Source organism: Nomascus leucogenys, chromosome 15 (genome assembly GCF_006542625.1).
Source record: "Nomascus leucogenys isolate Asia chromosome 15, Asia_NLE_v1, whole genome shotgun sequence".
Classification (NCBI taxonomy): Eukaryota; Metazoa; Chordata; class Mammalia; order Primates; family Hylobatidae; genus Nomascus; species Nomascus leucogenys.
In genome coordinates, this window is record NC_044395.1 from 24,822,547 (window position 1) to 24,843,219 (window position 20,673).

General features: G+C 39.9%; 1 pseudogene; it reads right to left on the bottom strand.

Moving 5' to 3' along the window:
- Positions 1–9,922: 9,922 nt before the first annotated feature.
- LOC100600619 lies at positions 9,923–10,552 on the bottom strand (annotated as a pseudogene).
- Positions 10,553–20,673: the final 10,121 nt, after the last annotated feature.

Sequence of the window (20,673 nt, forward strand, 5' to 3'; positions counted from 1 at the left end):
TTGCTTTTACCTGTTTTTGACTCTGAAACGATCCTAGATGAATTTATGGTCTTCACCTTCGGCCAAGTCCTCAAATATTTCCAAAAGATCGGGTGAGCCTGGGGAAGAAGGGGAGTGTGAGTCTAGATTGGGGAAGGGTTGGAGTTACAACTGTAGGGCCAGGAATTCTGCCCTGAATTCTGACTATTGGGTTGTGGGTTTACTTATTCATTCGAGAAATATTCATAAAATTTCATCTATGTGCTGGACACTAGATATACAATTCGCCCATTTATCCTTTCATTTAACAATGCTGAATGTTCCCCCTGTTCATGCAACTCCAAGTTGTCTTCACACAATGGCTAAGTGTTCAGATGCAGGGGGTGGTACCTTGGCCCCAGAAAATGGGGAGGAAGTGAATTACAATCCCCTCCCGAAGGGAGGTGGCAATTGGGACAGGTTCATTCAACTGGAAATTGTGGTTCCGCTGGGTGTCCTACCTGATCCACAGGACACTATGAGCCCAGAGGAATAAGCCCCAAACTGTCCTGTGTTTTAAGCCTTCTTTGAATTGGAGATGTTACTTGACTATCCTTTGATGATAAAATAATTAGATCTCGGATTCACCTGGCAGCAGTTTTTATTCCTAATTCTTTGTTGCCAGCATCTCATCTGAGCTAAAAAACTAGAAGATTGTTTGACATTGTTCTACTTTAAGAATGTTTGTCCTTAGAATTTGTTTTGTTTCTGGTGGTGGGATTTATATTTTTGACCAGAAATATATTATGGATAAGAAACTTCTCTCAAAAATCCAGTAGCTAATACAGAACAGAGTGCTTTGTACATAGATATTCAGCAATGATTTATTTTATTCATTGTGTGTTTTTGTATACAAGGGAGAAAGTCTATATTTTCTTTCCTATAGATACCATCCCTATCTTTTTCTTATTTCAATTTTTCTCTGCTCACTAGAAGCCTATACAAAAAAATTGGCAAAAAAAAATATATATCACATAGTAGGATACAGACATACATCCTTTCTCTTCACTGGTTTGAATGAGAAATGGGCTGGAGAGATAGGTTTTTTTTTTCAAAAACCTGCTTATGAAAGGAAGACAAGAGGGTGGAATAGAGTTAAGGGGAACTTTTAAAATAGGAAGTGGGCCAGGCGTGGTGGCTCATGCCTGTAATCCCAGCACTTTGGGAGGACGAGGTGGATGGATCACTTGAAGTCAGGTGTTCATGACTAGCTTGACCAACATGGAGAAACTCTGTCTCTACTAAAAGTACAAAATTAGCTGAGCGTGGTGGCAGGCGCCTGTAATCCCAGCTACTCAAGAGGCTGAGGCAGGAGAATCGCTTGAACCCGGGAGGCAGAGGTTGCGGTGAGCTGAGATTGTGCCATTGCACTACAGCCTGGGCAACAAGAGTGAGACTCTGTCTCAAAAAAAAAAAAAAGAAAAAAAGGATGTGAGTGCCTTCACCGTGGTATGGCCTGAGGCAAGTCAGTTGAGAGGAAGAGATTCAGAATATGTAGAAGAGAAAGTAAATAATTCAATAATGAACAAAGGCATGAATTAATGTGCTGAGGGAATAAGGGTGTTGGGGGCATGTGGGAGGATGGAGGCTTGAAGAGAAGGTGAAGACTTAAAATATTCCCTGAAGCCAATAGATGGGGCTGGATGTAGGCACAGGGGAGCACCGCTGAACTGCTGGCTGAGGCCCTCACATACTCAGTAGCACAGGGACAATAATATCACTTCAGAGGAACTGGAATTAGAAAGGGTCCTTGTGAAGGCCTGGCCTGCTACCTGCTACAGGGGCACTTAGGGGCAGTAACATTTGTTATTGTTATTGAATTTATGAATCATTTTAGGGGAAAATATATATATTTTTCGAGAGACAGGGTCTTGCTCCGTTGCCTAAGCTGGAGTACAGTGACATGATCATGGGTCATTGCAGCTTTGAATTCCTAGTCTCAAGTGATTCTCCCACTTCACTTGTGAAGTAGCTGGGAATACAGGTGCACACCACCACACCTGTTTAATTTTAAAAAAAGTTTGTTTCTGTAGAGATGGGGTCTTGCTATGTTGTCCAGGCTGGTCTCACACTGTGGCCTCAAGAGATCCTCTACCTTGGCCTTCTGAGTAGCTGGGGGAATTTTTTTTTTTTAATTTTCATTCTAAATAATTTCAGACTTAAAGTTGCAAAGCAGTATAACAATTTCTGTTGACCTGTCACCCACATTTACCAGATATTAACATATTACAATACTTACTTTATCACTCATTTCATAATTCTGTTTCTATATATGTATGCAAATCATTTTTTTCTGATGTTTGAGAGTTGCCACATAATGACCCTTTACTTCTAAATATTTCAGTGTGTATTTCCTGAACATACTCTTACACAGTGAAATTGTCAAAATCAGGAAACTAACATCAATCTAATACTATTTCCTAACCTACAGACCTTGTTCAAATTTACTTTGTTGAAGTTTTTAAAAGCGAATTATTATTATACCTGCCATCTTTCAATAGATTGGAAGAGCTTGTTTTTTTTTTTTAAACTAAGACTATTGCACTGGTATTCTTAGTAAGTCAGTGCAAAGGTCATAAGAAAGCATAGCTTATTTTTAAAGAAATAAATGAAGTTTTTAACAACTGTATGTTCAACTAGAGAAAAGATGTGGATTGATTTAAAATCATTTGCAGTGGTTATAGGAAAAGGCTCAGTCTATTTAAATAAGATTGCTAATGGGGTTTTTGGTAATGGCAAAAAAAAAGATGCCTGGGTCATTGTTTTTACTGTAATTTGTTAGAATTCAGGATTACTTTTAGAAAATTACTAAGGGAGGTGTAGAAATAGTGACAATCACGTTTCTCATCGCTCTTGTAAAATGTGAAATTTGTATTTCTAGCATGTAAAAATGTCATGATGTGTACAAAGAGCTGTGAGACCTTGTCACAGTCAATAGCCAGGGTCTGAGGGTTGAGGAGAAGGCAGGGGGCTCTGTGTTTCTATGCTGAGAGGATTGTACAACTCCTGAACAACAGAAAGCAGAAAGGATGACATGCTGGATGGGTAGCTGTTTTAGATGAGAAATGACTGCGTGCTGCCCTCCTTTTGGATAGCCTTTCATAAACCCTTAGCGTCCTGATAATGCTGCTCATTTTAACTCCATGCCAAGGCAGTGTATAGATTCTTTTTTCTTATTTATTTAAATTACAAAGCCAGTACACATACATTTCTTACTCTATTGAGTCTTATGAAATTGCTGTTTTTGTGGGTTAAAATAGTTGAATAAGCAGTGTAAACTAAAAATGAAATTCTAAGCCCGCCAACCATCTGAATGGACCCTCTCTTCTTGGCCAAGGGCATTCCAAAGTTAACCTAAAAAACTAGTTCAGGCTGTGTGATGACAAGGGAGAGTCAGACATGTCTCATTATACCCTCCTTCCTTTTGGAATTCAGACCCAGCTGATCAGCATTAATATCAATACAGAGATCTCAAGACTGATAGAACAGACTCTTTAAGTCTGATAAGAAACATTTGCAATCTGTTTTCTCTTAAGCTTGCTACCCAGAGGCTTCATCTGCATGATAAAATCTTGGTCTCCACAACCCCTTATCATAACCCAGACATTCCTTTCTATTGATTCCAGGTATTTAGATAATAACTCAACCAATTACCAGTCAGAAAATCTTTGAATCTGCCTATGATCTGGATGCCCCTGTGTCCAGTTGTACTGTCTTTCTGGACCAAATCAATGTGCATCTTACACGTATTGATTGATGTCTTATGTCTCCCTAAATGTATTAAACCAAGTTGTAGCCCAACAACCTTGGGCACATGTCATCAGGACCTCCCAAGCCCGTGTCATAAGCATGTCCTTAACCTTGGCAAAATAAACTTCTAAATTGATTAAGACTTGTCTCAGATATTTTTTGTTTTATGGCAGTAATTCCACATAGTCCAATCAGATAAATGAGGTACAAGCTAAAGTTCAAACAATAGAAAATACATGGAACAAAATGTTAAATGGTGTCTTAGTTTTTGCTTACTCCCACTACCCTTCCCAGAGGTAACCTCTGTGAAATGTTTCAAGTGTGTCCTTCCAGTCTTTCTCTGAACATTTACACAATATCCACATATATTCAAAATGTGTAAATAAGCTTATTGTGTATGCATTGTTTTTCAAATTGTACTATGAATGTAAAATTTTTGTTAGGTCAGAAAATTTGGTCTGTTTTCTTCTGGTAATAGTTCCATGACTTCCCATATGATTGTTTCATGGTTTATTTAACCATTTGCTTATTAATTCCCCTATTATATTGTTCTATTTTTAAAGGCTTTAGCCAATACTATAATGAAGATTCTAATACATATTTATTTGTGCATGTAGACAAAATTTCTATAAAACAGATTCCTAGAAATGGCATACCTGGGCCAGAGGCATATGGATTTGAAATTTTAAGTACTATCAAATTCCCTTTTGCAAAGAGTTTACCCATTTATTAATTAACAGTGCTTATTTTCCTGCATCTTTACTTATTTTAGGTATTATAAACCTTTTAAACTCTTATTAACCTAGTGGGAGAAATATAATATCAAGACACTGTTTCCCCCTTGATTATCAGTTAAGTCAGACAACTTTTGATAGGATTTTTTGTCCAGTTATGTCTCCTGTCAGTTACCTTTGATTTGTATATAGATTGAATATTAATTGTTTTATGTTTTAATATTTTACACCAGCATTGTCTTTTAAATTAATTTACAGAATATTTAATCATCACGTTTTTATTTTTATTTAATTAAATCAGTGTTTTCAATTTTGAATTCTGCAATTTCATAATTTAAAAATTGCTTTACATTCTTAAGATTATAAATTTTTTTGTATTTTATTCTGATTTTTAAATTTGTTTTTCACTTTTAGGTCTTTAGCACATTTGCCATTATTTTTTGTATATAATGTGAAGTAAAGGTCTGGTTTTATTTTTTCGAGTAGATATTTATGCTAATACTATTTGTTAAATAAGTACGTTTTTTCCTAACTGGTTATACATGCCACCTTTATTGAGAAAACTAAATTCTTATTTATGTATGGGCCTCTTTCTGGATTTTTAAATTATTTTATTTATCTACATATTTCTACATCCATATCACACTAATGTAATTAATATAGTTTCAAAGTATTTTTATTTTTATTTTATTTTACTTTTTTCAAGATAGCATCTTGCTTTTTCGCCAAGGCTGGAGTGCAGTGGTGCAGTCATGGCTCACTGCAGCCTTGATTTCCTGGGTTCAGGTGATCCTCCCACCTCAGCTTCCCAAGTAGCTTGGACTAGGTGCATACCACCATGCCCAGCTAATCTTCTGTATATTTTGGCAGAGATGGGGTTTTGCCATGTTGCCCACGCTGGTCTTGAACTCTTGGGCTCAAGCAATCCTGCTGCCTTGGCCGCCTAAAGTGCTGGGATTATGGGCATGAGACACCACTGTTGCAGGAAGTCAGGGACCCTGAACGGAGGGACCAGCTGAAGCCATGGCAGAAGAACATAAATTGTGAAGATTTCATGGACATTTATTAGTTCCCCAAATTCACACTTCTATAATTTCTTACGCCTGTCTTTACTGCAATCTCTGAACATAAATTGTGGAGATTTCATGGACATTTATCACTTCCCCAATCAATACCCTTGTGATTTCCTATGCCTGTCTTTAATCTCTTAATCCCGTCATCTTCATAAGCTGAGGATGTATGTCGCCTCAGGGCCCTGTGATGATTGTGTTAACTGCACAAATTGTTCGTATAGCATGTCTGTTTAAACAATATGAAATCTGGGCACCTTGATAAAAGAACAGGATAACAGTGATGCTCAGGGAACAAGGGAGATAACCATCAAGACTGACTGCCTGAGAACTGGGTGGAACAGAGCCATATTTCTCCTCTTACAAAAGCGGATAGGAGAAATATTGCTGAATTCTTTTTCTCAGCAAGGAACAGCCCTGAGAAAGAGAATGCGTTCCTAGGGGGAGGTCTCTAAAATGGCCGCTCTAGGAATGTCTGTCTTATACAGTTGTAGATAAGGGATGAAATAAGCCTCGGTCTCCGGTAGGGCTCCTGGGCCTATTAGGACGAGGAAATTCCCGCCTAGTAAATTTTAGTCAGACCAGCCGTCTGCTCTCAAACCCTATCTCCTGATAAGATGCTATCAATGACAATGCATACCCAAAACTTCATTAGCAATTTTAATTTTGCCCCAGTCCTGTGATCTCCTCTGCCCCCATTTGCCTTGTGATATTTTATTGCCTTGTGAAGCATGTGATCTCTGTGGCCCACACCCTATTCGTACACTCCCTCCTCTTTGAAAATCACTAATAAAAACTTGTTGGTTTTGTGGCTTGGGGGGCATCACGGAACCTGCCAACATGTGATGTATTCCCTGGACACCCAGCTTTAAAATTTCTCTCTTTTGTACTCTTTCCCTTCATTTCTCAGACTGGCCAACACTTAGGGAAAATAGAAAAGAACCTACGTTGAAATATTGGGGGTGGTTCCCCTGATACACCACAACTGGCCCCAATGTGGGTTTAATCTGTATTTCCCTGATGATTAGTGATGCTGAGCATTTTCTCATATGCCTTTTGGCCATTTGTATGTCTTCTTTTGAGAAATGTCTATTCAGATTCTTGTGTTTTTTTTTTCCCTTTCAGTTCTGTTGAACTTGATGCCCATTTTTTAATAAGTTTCTTTGTTTTCTTGCTATTGAGTTATTTGAGTTCTTTATTTTGGATATTAATCCTTTATCAAATGTTTGGTTTATTGAGTTTTGGCAATTGGATTGACTCAATTTTACCACCCCCAAAATAAGATATAGAATATTAACATGACCTTAGAAAATTCTTTCATACTCCAGGTTGAGGCTACAGTGAGCCATGATTGCGCCACTGCACTCCAGCCTGGGCTAGGCAACAGAGCCAGACCCTGTCTCAAATAAATAAATAAAATAAAATAAAACAAATTCTCCCATACCCTTTTCCAATCAATTCCTCCTCTTTCCAGAGGCAACCACTTTTTGATTTCCATCCCCATTAATTAATTTTCCCTGTCTTTGGATTTCATTTAAATGGAACCACACAGTATATATTTGTTATGTCTGTTTTTCTTTTTCACTCAGCATGATATCTGCAAGATTCATACATGTTGTCTGTATCAGCAGTTGTTTCTTTTCATTTCTGAGTAATATTCCATTGTATAAATATACTACAATTTGTTTATACATTTTCCCATTGATTGACATTTGAGATTGTTTCTAGTATTTGCCTATTATAAATAAAGTTTTTGTAAGAATTCTTTTTTTTTTTGAGACAGAGTCTCACTCTGTCAGCCAGGCTGGAGTGCAGTGGTGTGATCTTGGCTCACAGCAACCTCCACCTCCTGGGTTCAAGGGATTTTCCTACCTCAGCCTCCCAGGTAGCTGGGACTACAGGTGAGCACCACCATGCCTGGCTGGTTTTTGTATTTTTAGTAGAGACTGGTTTCACCATGTTGGCCAGGCTGATCTAAAACTTCTGACCTGAAGTGATCTGCCTGCCTCCACCTCCCAAAGTGCTGGGATTACAGGCATGAGCCACTGTGCCTGGCCAGTTTTCATAAGTATTCTTACATAAGTTTTTCTTTTTTTGTGAATATGTGTTCACTTCTCTTTGGTAAATATGTAGGGGTGGAATTACTGGTTCATATGTAAATATATGTTTACCTTTATACATAACTGCCAGAGAGTTTTCCAATGAGGTTGTACCATGTTATACGCCCACCAACAGTGTATGTGAGTTCTAGTTTCTCTTTATCCTCATCAGTATTTGGTTTAGTCAGCCATCCAAATGGATTAAGCCATTTCAGTGTGAATGAAATACTGTCTCACTGTAGTTTTAGTCAGCATTTCCCTGATGTCATTCAACAAATTTTTGTGAATTTATTGACCATTCACGTATCTTCTTTCATGAAGTGACTGTTTAAATCTTTTGCTTGTTTCTAAAATTGGTTGGCTTTCTGTTATTGAATTTTAGGAGATATTTTTATGTTCTGAATTCAAATATATTCTTTGTCATACATATACGGTGAATATATTTTTTTCCTGTATAATGACTTGCCTGTTTATATTGTAAATGATATCTTTTAAAGAGTGAACATTTAAAATTTTGATGAAATCCAGTCTATTAATATTTTATGAATGTGTTTTGTGTCCTATTCAAGAAATGTTGGTGGACTCCTAAGGTCACAAAGATATTTTTCTATGTTTTCTTCTAGAAACTTCATAGTCCTAGTTTTTATGGTTAGGTTTATGATCCATCTTAAATTAATTTTTGTACATTGAGTGACATGAGATCAAGGTCCATTTTTTTCGTGTACAAATATTCTACTGTTCCAGAAGCATTTGTTTAAAAAAAAATGACCCATTGAAAAAAAAACCCGAATGACCCATTGAATTGACTTGGTGCCTCATTCAAAAATCAATTCAGCATATCTATTACTGAACTCTGTTTTCTGTTCTACTGATTTCTTTATCTATGCTTATGCCTATACCAAACTCGTAATTATTGTAGCTTTTTTTCTGAGATGGAATCTCACTATATTTCCCAGGCTGGAGTGCAGTGGCACTTTCTGGGCTCACTGCAACCTCTACCTCTTGGGTTCAAGCGATTCTCCTGCCTCAGCCTCCCGAGTAGCTGGGATTACAGGTGCATGCCACCATATCCAGCTAATTTTTTTGTATTTTTAGTAGAGATGGATTTTTACCATGTTTGCCTGACTGGTCTCAAACTCCTGACCCCAAGTGATCCACCCGCCTGGGCCTCCCAAAGTGCTGGGATTATAGGCATGAGCCACAGCACACTGCCTATTGTAGCTTTTTAGTAAATCTTAAAATTAAGAAGCAATTTCTCAAAGTTGTTTCTAGTTCCTTTGCATTTCTATATAAATTTCAGACTCATCTTGTCAATTTTTACAAAAAATTGACTGTAATTTTAATAGGAATTGTGTTGAATTTATATGTCAATTTTAAAATAATGGACATCTTAACATTCCAGCTTTCAGAGAATTGTCCATAAACATTTATTTGTTCTTCATTAATTTCCTTTAGCAATGTTTTGCAGCTTTCAGTTAGAAATCAGAGACAGAGCAGGAGAGATAGAGATGGAGGGAGGGAGGGAGCAGAGAGAGAGAGAGAGAGACACTCACTGTGTTGTCTAGGCTGACCTCAAACTCCTGTGCTCAAGTAGTCCTCTAGGAGCTTGGGATTTCAGGTATGCACCACTGTGCCTGGATAAAATCTTACATATATACATATATTTTGGTGTTTATATCAAGCAAATTTATTTACTCAAAATGTCTTTAATGTTTGAAAACACCCAACCTCCTACAACAACCGAAAACTCTGCTGAGTTGGAATCTCGCACTGTGGTGGCTTGAGAACGTGCATGATTGTGAATGGAGTAAGGAGCCAAGGGTGGGTGGGGGCCACCACGCATCAGGGCCACCGAGGGAGGGAAGACGAGGGGTGGGAGGCTGAAAGCCCGGGAGGAAGCAGTGGCTGATGGGAGACATGGACCCCAAACCCCCAACAGAGTGGACCCAGCACAGTCTGGGTGAGGACGCCAGGCACCAGCTGCCCCCAGGTGACCTCCCTGTGGGGGTCTTGTCCCTCCTGAGGCCGGATCTCGCATAAATACACAGGTGAATGGGACGGGCCAAGCCATGGGAAGCCTCACCCCAGGATGGAAGCACTTGAGTGGAGGCTGCCTGCCTTGGGGAGTCCGGAGGAGCAGCAGCCGGGAGAGAGCTGGGGGACTGGACTCCAGCAGGGCAGGGGCATCCGTCCTGCAGGTGACGGGGGTCACTGTCAGTGTGTCTGCCTCTAGGGGCTGTCAGGGAGGGGGCTACTGCACCAGCCCGTAGGTGAGGTACCTGCCCGCCATCTCGCTGGGCCAGATGATCATTACCTGCCCATGCATTATCCCCAAGTAGCACGCCATGGCATCCCCCGCCTGGTTCCTGGGCAGCTGGCTCTCTCGGAGCTTATATTGGGCCAACAGCACTGTCACCTCCTCCTTGGTCATGACAACGTACTCAGGGACTAGCTCGTGCTCTGTGATGTTGATGAGCAACTTCTGCTGCAGTAACTGCTCTAGGATGTACTTGGGAGCCATGTTGACCAGGCACTACTTGGCGGAGGGCGTCATGCCCTGATGCACCACGATGAGGACCCGCGTGATGTTCTCCCGCTGCATGCGCTGGCAATACACGTTGAGGGGCTTGATGCCCACCTTGGGCTCCTCTGGAAAGAACACAGACATCTCGTTGGTGGGGTCATTGTTGTGGGTCACCAGCACGGTGAGGTCTATACGCCGTGGCTGCCCCTCACTTGGCTTGTCCCCAGACTGGGCTTTGAACTCCTTCAGTGTCTGGTCAAGCTCGTCCTAGGTCACTAGGTAGCCACGGTCATGGCACAGCTGCATGACGGTCTTGCGGATTTTCCAGAGCCAGTACGTGTCCTCCTCGTCGTCCATGGACGCCCTAAAATCTTGCATATTTTTCACTGGATGCCTTTTTAGGGATTTGATATTTTTTAATGGTATTTTTAAAAAGCTTTATTTTCCAGCTGTTTGCTGGTGGCAAATAGGACAATAATTAGACTTTTTATATGCTCCAAGAATTCTGATTTCACTTATTAATTCTAGTGTTTGTTTTGGGTAGATTCAATAGGATTTTAATAATCATAGTGTCTATCAATAACAATAGTTTTGCTTCTTCCTTTCCAATACTTATGCATTTTATCTTATGGTCTTGCTTTATTACATTGGCTACTACTTCCCATTCTTATATTTTTTATAACTTTTTAAATTTTATTTTATGTTTTGAGATTAATAAAATTCAAGACTGGTATGTCTTACATTATGTCTTCAAGTTAGATTATATTTTTTCTTTGCTTTTTCTTTTTGAGACTGAGTCTCGCTGTGTCACCCAGGCTGTAGTGCAGTGCACCATCTTGACTCGCTGCAACCTTCGCCTCCTGGGTTCAAGAATTTCCCGCTCCTCAGCCTCCTAAGTAGCTGGGATTATAGGCATGTGCCACCATGCCTGGCCAATTTTTGTATTTTTAGTAGAGACGGGGTTTCACTATGTTGGCCAGGATGGTCTCAAACTCCTGACCTCAAGTGATGCATCCTGCCTTGGACTTCCAAAGTGCTGGGTTTACAGGCATGAGCCACTGTGCCTAGCCAGATTATATTTTATATTGTGGCAAATATATATAACAAAATGTATTAGTTTAACCACTTTGAAGTGTATAGTTTTGTGGCATTAACTACATTCACATTACTGTGCAACTGTTACCACCATCCATCTCCAAAGCCTTTTCATCTTCCCCAGCTGAAACCCTGCACCCGAGAAACACTAACTCCTCATTCCACCCCTCATCCAGCCCAAGGGAGCCACTATTCTACTTTCTGTCTCTAGGAATTTGACTACTCTAGGTTCCTCAAATAAGTAGAATTATACAGTATTTGTCCTTTTGTGACTGGCTTCTTTCATTTAAACATAATGCTTGTAAGGTTCACCCATGTTGTAGCATGTCACAGAATTTTGTTCCAAAAGGCTGCATAATTCCATTAAATGTATATAGTACATTTTGTTTATCCATTCACTTATTGATGGACACTTGTGTTGTTTCTGTCTTTTAGTTATTGTGAATAATGCTGCTATGAACATTGGTGAACAATGTTCTCTTTCCTTTGGGTATATATCCAAGAAATGTAATTGCTGGATTATGTAATTTTATATTTAATTTTTGGGGAACTTCCATTCCATTTTCCACAGTGGCTGCAGCATTTTACATTCCTACCAGCAACGTACAGCAATTTCTCCACATCCTTGTCAACACTGGTTAATTTTTGTTTAGTTTTGTTTTTACACTAGCCATCCTAAGGGTATGAAGTGGTATCTCACTGTGGTTTGATTTGCATTTCCCCAATGCATAGTGATGTTGAGCATCTCTTCATGTGCTTATTTGGTCATTTGTATGTCCTTCAATAAATATCTGTTCATGTCCTTGACTCATTTTTTTATCAGATTTTTGTTGTTGTTGTTTTTCTTGAGTTGTAGGATTTTAAATGTACCCTGGATATTAATCCCTTATCAGGTATGATTTTCTCCCATTCTGTGTGTTGCCTTTTCACTCTGTTGATAGTGTCCTTTGATGCACAAAAGTTATTTATTTATTTATTTTTTTGAGATTGAGTTTTTTGCTCTTGTCTCCCAGGTTGGAATGCAGTGGTGCAATCTTGGCTCACTGCAACCTCCACCTCCCAGGTTAAGGCAATTCTCTTGCCTCGGCCTCCTGAGTAGCTGGGACCACAGGCATGCATCACCATATCTGGCTAATTTTTGTATTTTTAGTGGTGACAGGGTTTTACCATCTTGCCCAGGCTGGTCTCAAACTCCTGGCCTCAAGTGCTCTGTACACCTCGGCCTCCCAAAATGTTGGAATTAAAGGCATGAGCCACCATGCCCAGTCCAAAGTTTTTAATTTTGTTGAAGTTCAGTTATCTTTTTTTTTTTTTTTTTTTTTGGTCTTTACTGTTGGTGTCATGTCCAATAAATCATTGCTAAATTTAATGTCATGAAGCTTTCCCCCCTGCTTTCTTCTAAGAGTTTTATAGCTTGGATTATACCCTTATCCATATGAAATGTGTGTTTGGTCTGTTCAGCACATTTTGCTTTGGGTTCTACTTTGCTTCCTTACCAGTGTGGAAAGTCCCAGTGGGCAAAGTACGGTATGGAATTGTGGCAGCTGAAAGAAGCAGGAGGCAGGCAGGCAGATGTGGGCAAACTCTGGCCAGAGTGGAGGTACTGAGAAAGTAAAGGGACAGAGGACAGGCTGAAGTCAGGAAGAATCATCAAGATTTCTTTGTGAAAGCAAACACTCCCTTTCTCTAAAGTTCCACGTTTTAACTAATGGCTTGGGACTTCCTGGTGGATTATGCCATAGATTGTACTGTTTGGGGAGCAAGGGCTCTGTTGGCTAAGGCCACAACTTTGTCCTTTATGGCTCAAGTATCTCTTGAGCTTAACATGGAGTGGAGTTGCTGCACTGTCAGGGCACGTAGAGCAACTCCATGAGTATTATGCCATGAGAACAAAAGGATGACATTGTTGACAATAATGGGGAAATGGAAAAGCAGAATTGGTTTAAGGATGTTTAAGATATTTTAAATTTTTGATAAATATTCAAGGCAAAATGTTCTTTTATGTAGGAAATTAAATAAGCCCAGAGGGGTACAACCTCCAAGTCTAAAATTTAATAAGAAAAAAAGTCCTGAGTATAAGCTGAGCATTCCAATCACTTTGCAAATTAATAAACACATTCATTCTTTCAATCATCAATTAGTATCAATTATATGTCTATATTCTCTTAACAAATATTGATTACTTGTCTACTATAGTCTACTATGTCTACTACATGAAAATCTGCAAAATTATTCCCTTCCTTTCTCTCTGTTTCTGACTTCAGATCCCCAGTCATGAGATGAGACTGACATTTGTGTCCTAGAGTTAGGTAGCCTTTGGCAGGGCCCTTAAGACAATGATCTGGTATAGAATCTAAGACAGAGAGCCATTGAGATGAGAAGGTAAAATACAGAACTGTTCAGGGCAATACAAGTCACTGGTCATTTTATTATAAACAAGTGGGATTTTAAAAAGATGAATTTAATTTTAAAGCAAAAGCTATATTCGGCATAACTAATCTTCCTCTCTTTTTCTCTAGATATCTTTAGGAGACAAGTATATACATTTTTAATTTTGTATAAGATTGTTCAGCTTATTAGAACTAAAATTTTGATGTGGCAAATCAAAGAGACAAACTTTTTAAATATTATTATAAATATCTCTTTTTAAAAAGTCTATTTTTAAGAGTAATTTTAGGTTCCCAGCAAAATTGAAAATAGAAATACAGAGAGTTCCCATATTCTTCACGCTCCAACATCCCCCACCAGAGTTACCTTTGTTACAACTGATGAACCTACACTGACACATTATCATCACCCAGCCGCCTTGGTTATAACCAGGGTTTCTCTTGGTATTGTATATCCTATGGGTTGGGCAAATGTATAATGACATGTATCCACTGTTACACTGCCATACAGAGTATTTCACTCCTCTAAAGATCCTCTATGCTCCACCTATTCATCTCTTTCTCTCCATTAACCTCTGGAAAGCACTGATCTTTTTACTGTCTCCATAGTTTTGTCTTTTCCAGAATGTCGTATAGTTAGAATCATACAGTATATAGCTTTTTCAGATTGCCTTTTTTCTCTCAGTAACATGCATTTAAGTCTCTTCCATGTCTTTACATTATATGATAGCTCAATTCTTTTTAGTGCTGAATGGTATTTCATTGTATGGATGCACTATAGTTGATGTATCCAGTTATCCAATGAAGGACATCTTGGTTGCTTCCAAGTTTTGGCAATTATGAATAAAGCTGATATATTTCTTTTTCCTTTTCTTTTTTTGTTTTTTTGAGATAGAGTCTCACTCTGTCACCCAGGCTGAAGTGCAGCGGCATGATCTTGGTTCCCTGTAACCTCCGCCTTCTGGGTTCAAGTGATTCTCCTGCCTCAGCCTCCTGAGTAGCTAGGATTACAGGCACGTGCCACCACACCAGCTAAGTTTTTATATTTTTGGTAGAGATGGGGTTTCTCTGTGTTGGCCAGGCTGGTTTCAAACTCCTGACCTCATGTGATCTGCCTGCCTTGGCTTCCCAAAGTGCTGGGATTACAGGTGTGAGCCACTGTGCCTGGCTGATATATTTCTTTTAAGTAATAAATGTTTGGAGATTATATATATTATAATATATTTTAATATATTAATATTATAATATATTTTTATATATTATATAAAAATAACATATAAATCTGGATCCTTGGATGTGGTCTTCTTCTCTCTTCTATATATATAGTCATATCCTTAATGATTTCATCTAGTTTTCCAACTTACATATAGTGACTACTCTCAAATTTATATCTCATCCCAAACCCCTCTTTTCTGAACTCTGTACTCATATATCCAAAGGCCTACTTGATATATCTACTTGGATGTCCAATAGACATATTGAACTCAATAGATTAAAAGCTGAACTCTTGATCTTCCCATCCATCCCCTGCTTTCAATCCGCCGTACTGTTTCATACTGCCAAATCTGTTGCTAGAATCATCCCAGAAGTAGGGGCAGGGGAATTCCCACAAGGGAGTCTGGCAAACCGTCTGGAGATGGAGCTGGTTAGGTTTCTAAAGAAAGAAGCACTGAAGGCCAGGTGACCAGTTCAAAGCATTTACTGGGGAAACTTATACAGAGTGCTGCAGCAATCCTTGGTGTGGAGAGCAAGGGGAAACGGGTGTTCTACATAGGTATGTCTGCTGTGAGGGCCTCAGAGCATGGGCTTTATATGAGGGTTTAAGGAATTTGACTCAGCTGGGGCCAGTTTCTTTCAGTGTTTTGGGCAACAGCCTAGATACCTTTATCAGCACCTGGGAATGTTCAATGCCTTGGATTGGGCTCAAATCTGCTGGGAAAAACCTGCAGCTGCCTGGGTCACAGAATGGTCAAGGCACTCTGATTTTCAGTCAGGACACAGAAAGAAAGCAAGGGTGGATGAATGGAAGGAGGCAGAGAGTGGAACTATAACCTTTTCTGGGTTATTGATGTTAACTCCATCTTTCTAGTTGCTCAGACCCCAAACACTGGAATCCTTGAATGTCTTTCTTTCTTTCTTTTTTTTCCTTCCTTCCTTCCTTCCTTCCTTCCTTCCTTCCTTCCTTCCTTCCTTCCTTCCTTCCTTCCTTCCTATCTCTCATCTAATCTATCAGAAAATCATGCAGCATCTTTGGTATGCTGTATATCCATAATCAGATTCCCTTCCTGCCCCTGCCAGAGCTACCGTCTGTTTTAAACCACCTTCATCTCTCACCTTTGGGAGGCTGTCATAGCCTCTTAAATAGTCCTCCTCTACCCCTATTGCTAGTCTCAATACTGCAGCTTGGAGTTTTCTTTTTTTTTTTTTTTTGAGGCGGAGTCTTGCTCTGTCGCCCAGGCTGGAGTGCAGTGGCGCGATCTCGGCTCACTGCAAGCTCCGCCTTCTGGGTTCACGCCATTCTCCTGCCTCAGCCTCTCCGAGTAGCTGGGACTACAGGTGCCCGCCACCACGCCCGGCTAATTTTTTGTATTTTTAGTAGAGACGGGGTTTCACCGTGGTCTCGATCTCCTGACCTCGTGATCTGCCCGCCTCGGCCTCCCAAAGTGCTGGGATTACAAGCGTGAGCCACCGCGCCCGGCCTGGAGTTTTCTTTTATTATCATTTGACTTTGAAATAAATGCAAAGTTACAGAAAAAGTTGCAAGTTCAGTACAAATAACTTATGTTTCTGGAACCGTTTGAGCATAAATTGCTGACCCGATTCTCATCACTCCTGTCCTCCTGAATACTTTAGTGTGTATTTCCTACAAACAAGGACATTGTCCTGTGTAACCATCATACAACACTGAAATCAGGAAACTAACAACGATGCATCTCCATTACTTAATCCTCAAACCACATTCAAGTTTCACCAATTTGGTCCCAATAATGCCTTTTTTTTTTTTTTTTTTTTTTTTGTTTGAGACGGAGTCTTGCTCTGTCGCCCAGGCTGGAGTGCCGTGGCGTAATCTCGGCTCACTGCAAGCTCCGCCTCCCGGGTTCATGCCATTCTCCTGCCTCAGCCTCTCCGAGTAGCTGGGACTACAGGCGCCCGCCACCACAATAATGCCTTTTATAACAACAGGATCGGTTCTACATTGTGGGTTGCACTTAGCTGTCATGTCTTTTTAGAGCAATCTTTCCTTGACTCTTAAGACCTTGATACTTTTGAATATCTCAGACCAGTTATTTTGTGAAATGTTTCCCAATATGGGTCTGTCTCACGTTTCCTCATAAATAAATTCAGATTATGCTTCAGTAGCAGAAACATTACATAAGTTAGCCATGTTTTTCTTGTTCTATCCTATAAGGTGGCACAAAACTTTAATTTGTTCTATTCCTGATGAGGTTCAATTTGATATCTTGGTTTCTGCCTATTTTTTCCGCTATAAAGTTACTATTTTCTTCTTTGTAATTAATGAATATTTTGCATGCAGTTACTTGGAAACTATGTAACTATTTCATTCCTCATCATACTTTAATTTATCCTTGTATTTATTTAAATTTGTATGGACTCAAGGTTTATTTTATTCCACTTTTCATTTAATGTTATCTAATGTTATTCATTTTATTATTTTATTCCTACTTTACTAATTGCTGTCATTATTTTGATGTTTGAATGGATCCTGATTTGGCTAGAGGAAACCCTTTAAAGCTGGCATCTGTGTCCTTTTGCCCTGTCCCCATCATTCTTTGAACACTTTCTGGCTTCTGGCACAGTGAGATGTTCCAGGCCCATCCTATACTTTCCCTGTCTAAGCCTTGGAATCAGGCATTTGTCCAAGGCATGCTGGTTCTTTTTCATTGCAACCCCTCCCCTACACAGACATCATTTCTCTTGCTCAGGGTTCTGACTATCTTCACCAGGTTGTTACTGCCTAGGATGATGCCCTTTCCCTGCTTGGGCTCTGACATCCCGTGCCAGGCTGACCCCACACAAGGATGCCTCCTCAAGCTGCTCAGGCAGAGTCCTTTGAATCAAAGTAGATCATGTCACTTCTCTGGCTCAAAACCTCAGAATGGTTCCCATTAGTCCACACAACATGCTGCAAGCATATTGTGACCGGATCATACCTTCTTTGCCTTTCCCATCTCCTTCTCTAGTCTCTCTCCTTGCCCACACCAGCTCCCCTCCTGCCAGAGGACTTTTGCTCTTCCCCCTGTGAATGTTCTATCTCCAGAAAATGACTTAGCCAGCTGATCCATGTCCTTAAGGTCTTTGTTGAAATCTCACATTTTCAGTGAGGCCTACCCTGACCTTCCAATGTAATATTGTAAACTTCCCTTAACTTGGGTAAATATTTTTTCCTTTCTGCAAAATGCATAAATGGACCTGTTTGGCAATGGGAGGTGATGCCCGCAGGACATGGGCCTAAAAGGAAGAGCAGAACCAAAAGAGATCTGAGCTGCTCTGTTCAAGAAAGAGAGGGGAGTTTAAAGTTTGCTTAGAGACCTCCCCAGGGAAGGGGTGAGGCCTCTGGGGGCAAGTAGCAGGATAAGATATAAACAAGATTCCAGAGGTGATCTGGGAACATTTAAGAACAAAGGTGCCTGGTGCTCCAGTTGTTTGCTGGACATTGCAGCAATGCAGCTGTCTTGTAGGGGTGCACTTAGTGTTCGACTTGCAGATTCAAAATTTGGTAGGAACAGCTCACTGAGGTGAAAGGAGCCAATGACAACATAGGTACCGCCTCCTGGGGAGGACACTGGCCATCTCACAGCATATGAAATGATGGGTCAGGCTGCTGAAACAAGCTGTTAAAGGGAAGATTGACTCCAGAAGGCTGGAGGCTTTAGGGACTCATAGGTATAGGTGATAACTATGCAGGCAAGAGTCCACCTGAAGTCCATCTATCTGATCTTGTCCAAATGAATATCTATTACACGCTCGGAGAGAGTTCGCATTCAAAGAATTCCACCTGAAACTGCCAGATGTGGGAATGAAGAGAGTCCTGGGTTGTGATAGAGCCTTCTTCTCAAACTGGGAGGATATGCAGTTTGCTGAGCAGAGTAGAGAACCACAGGATCAAATGTGATACACTTTCATATACCGTGCATTTAAATATCATCATATATTAAAGCAGAGGTGCCATGGAATAGACTGCAACTTCAGAGGAATTTCGTATTTAGATTGTGCCCTCTGAGCCCTCATCACTCTCCTCATCACTGGAGTTATTATAGAGTTTGAGAAGCACGAAGTAAGGTTAAAAGACTGAAGCAAGGGTCCTTTCCCCATCACTCTTGACCTTGGGCAAGTCACCAACTTATCAATTTTTAGGCTTATAAAATAAGGAGGTTGATGAGATGATTTTTAGTTAGGTTGATTTAGGAATGATCTCAGCCTTTCTTTCTCTTTCCATCTCTCTCAACATCTCTTTTTCTGTCTATTCTATGCTCATCCCCTCACCATTTGCCTTCATCTGCATTTTTATCTGCAAACTTTTCATTTTTCTTATAACTTTGGCCTTTACCTGGTCCACCATGATTGCCTCGACTTCCTCTACTTTATGACAGTTCTTAATTTTCCGTTTCTGCCTTTGCTATCAATTGCTCCATCTGTCAGTTTCCATGGACTATGTTTTACTGGAGAGGAATCTGATTGGCTCAGCTTATCCTTTTGAAACAGTTCACCCAGTTCATAGCTTGCTGGCAAGCCAAAAGATGAGGCACTCCAAGCTCAGGTGCCCACATTGATTCCATCAGTTACAGTCAGGGAGAGACAGGCACTATGTTAGATATCGTTGCTGCCATCCCTTAGCAGGGCTGGGGGGAAGTCGTATTTCCTTAGAAGGGAATGTGATTGGCATGAATAATATTTTAAAAAGTCAAGTTTAATCGCAAACCTCTGACATATCAATTCTATGATAAATCAAGATATTGCATTCATACCTGGGTTCACTACTATTATCATTTTGATATTTCGGCCCTTATTTCACACCTGGGTTCACTACTATTATCATTTTGATATTTCGGCCCTTATTTCCTGTATGTTAAGGTGATTTCTAATATTCATCTATGGAAAGAAATCCTAGACAATGAATACAACATTACCTTAAGGTTGTTGAATATTTTTGGCTCAGGAATGATACAAGTTAATTTCCTATCCATTGCTTTTCATTCAGTTCAACAAATATATAACGAATGCCAATTCTGGACCAAGCATTGCTTTAAGGAATGTGGATATAGTAGAGAACAAATCCTTGCCTATGTGGCGTTTACACTCTAGTAAAATCTAAACAAGTTTGTGCTTGGTTGTTTCTTGTTTTTAAAAATATTTTAATCAGAGAATTATATAACAAAAACTCATACATATCTTACCCTGTTAGATTTCAAATTTTGCCACACTGACTTCAAGTATTTATTTATTTATTTTTTTCTTTTTTAAAAGAAAAACGTTGTATATAGTCTCAAAACTCTCCATGTATCTTCTAATCCCATTCCTTTTTCATTTCCCTTTCTCAGAGTGCTGTGGTGTGATTAGTGTTTCCCCTGGAAAATTCATAGGTGGAAGCCTAACCACCAATGTGACTGTATTTGGAGATGAGGCCTCTAAGGAGGAAATTCAGGTTAAATGAGGTCATAAGAATGGGTCCCTAATCTGATAGGGCTGGTTGCCCCATAAGAAGAGGAAGAAACACCAGAGCTCTCTTTGCCATGTGAGAATATAGTGAGAAGGTGACTGTCTGCAAGCCAGGGAGAGAGCCCTCACCAGGAACTGTATCAGCAGAAACCTTGATCTTGAACTTTCCAGCCTCCAGAACTGTAAGGAAATAAATTTGTGCTGCTTAAACCACCCAGTCTGTAGTATTTTCTTATGGCAGCCTGAGCAAACTAAGGCACAGAGGTCAGCTGTATTCTGACTTTGGTGTTTATCAACTCCAAGCAGGATTTATACTTT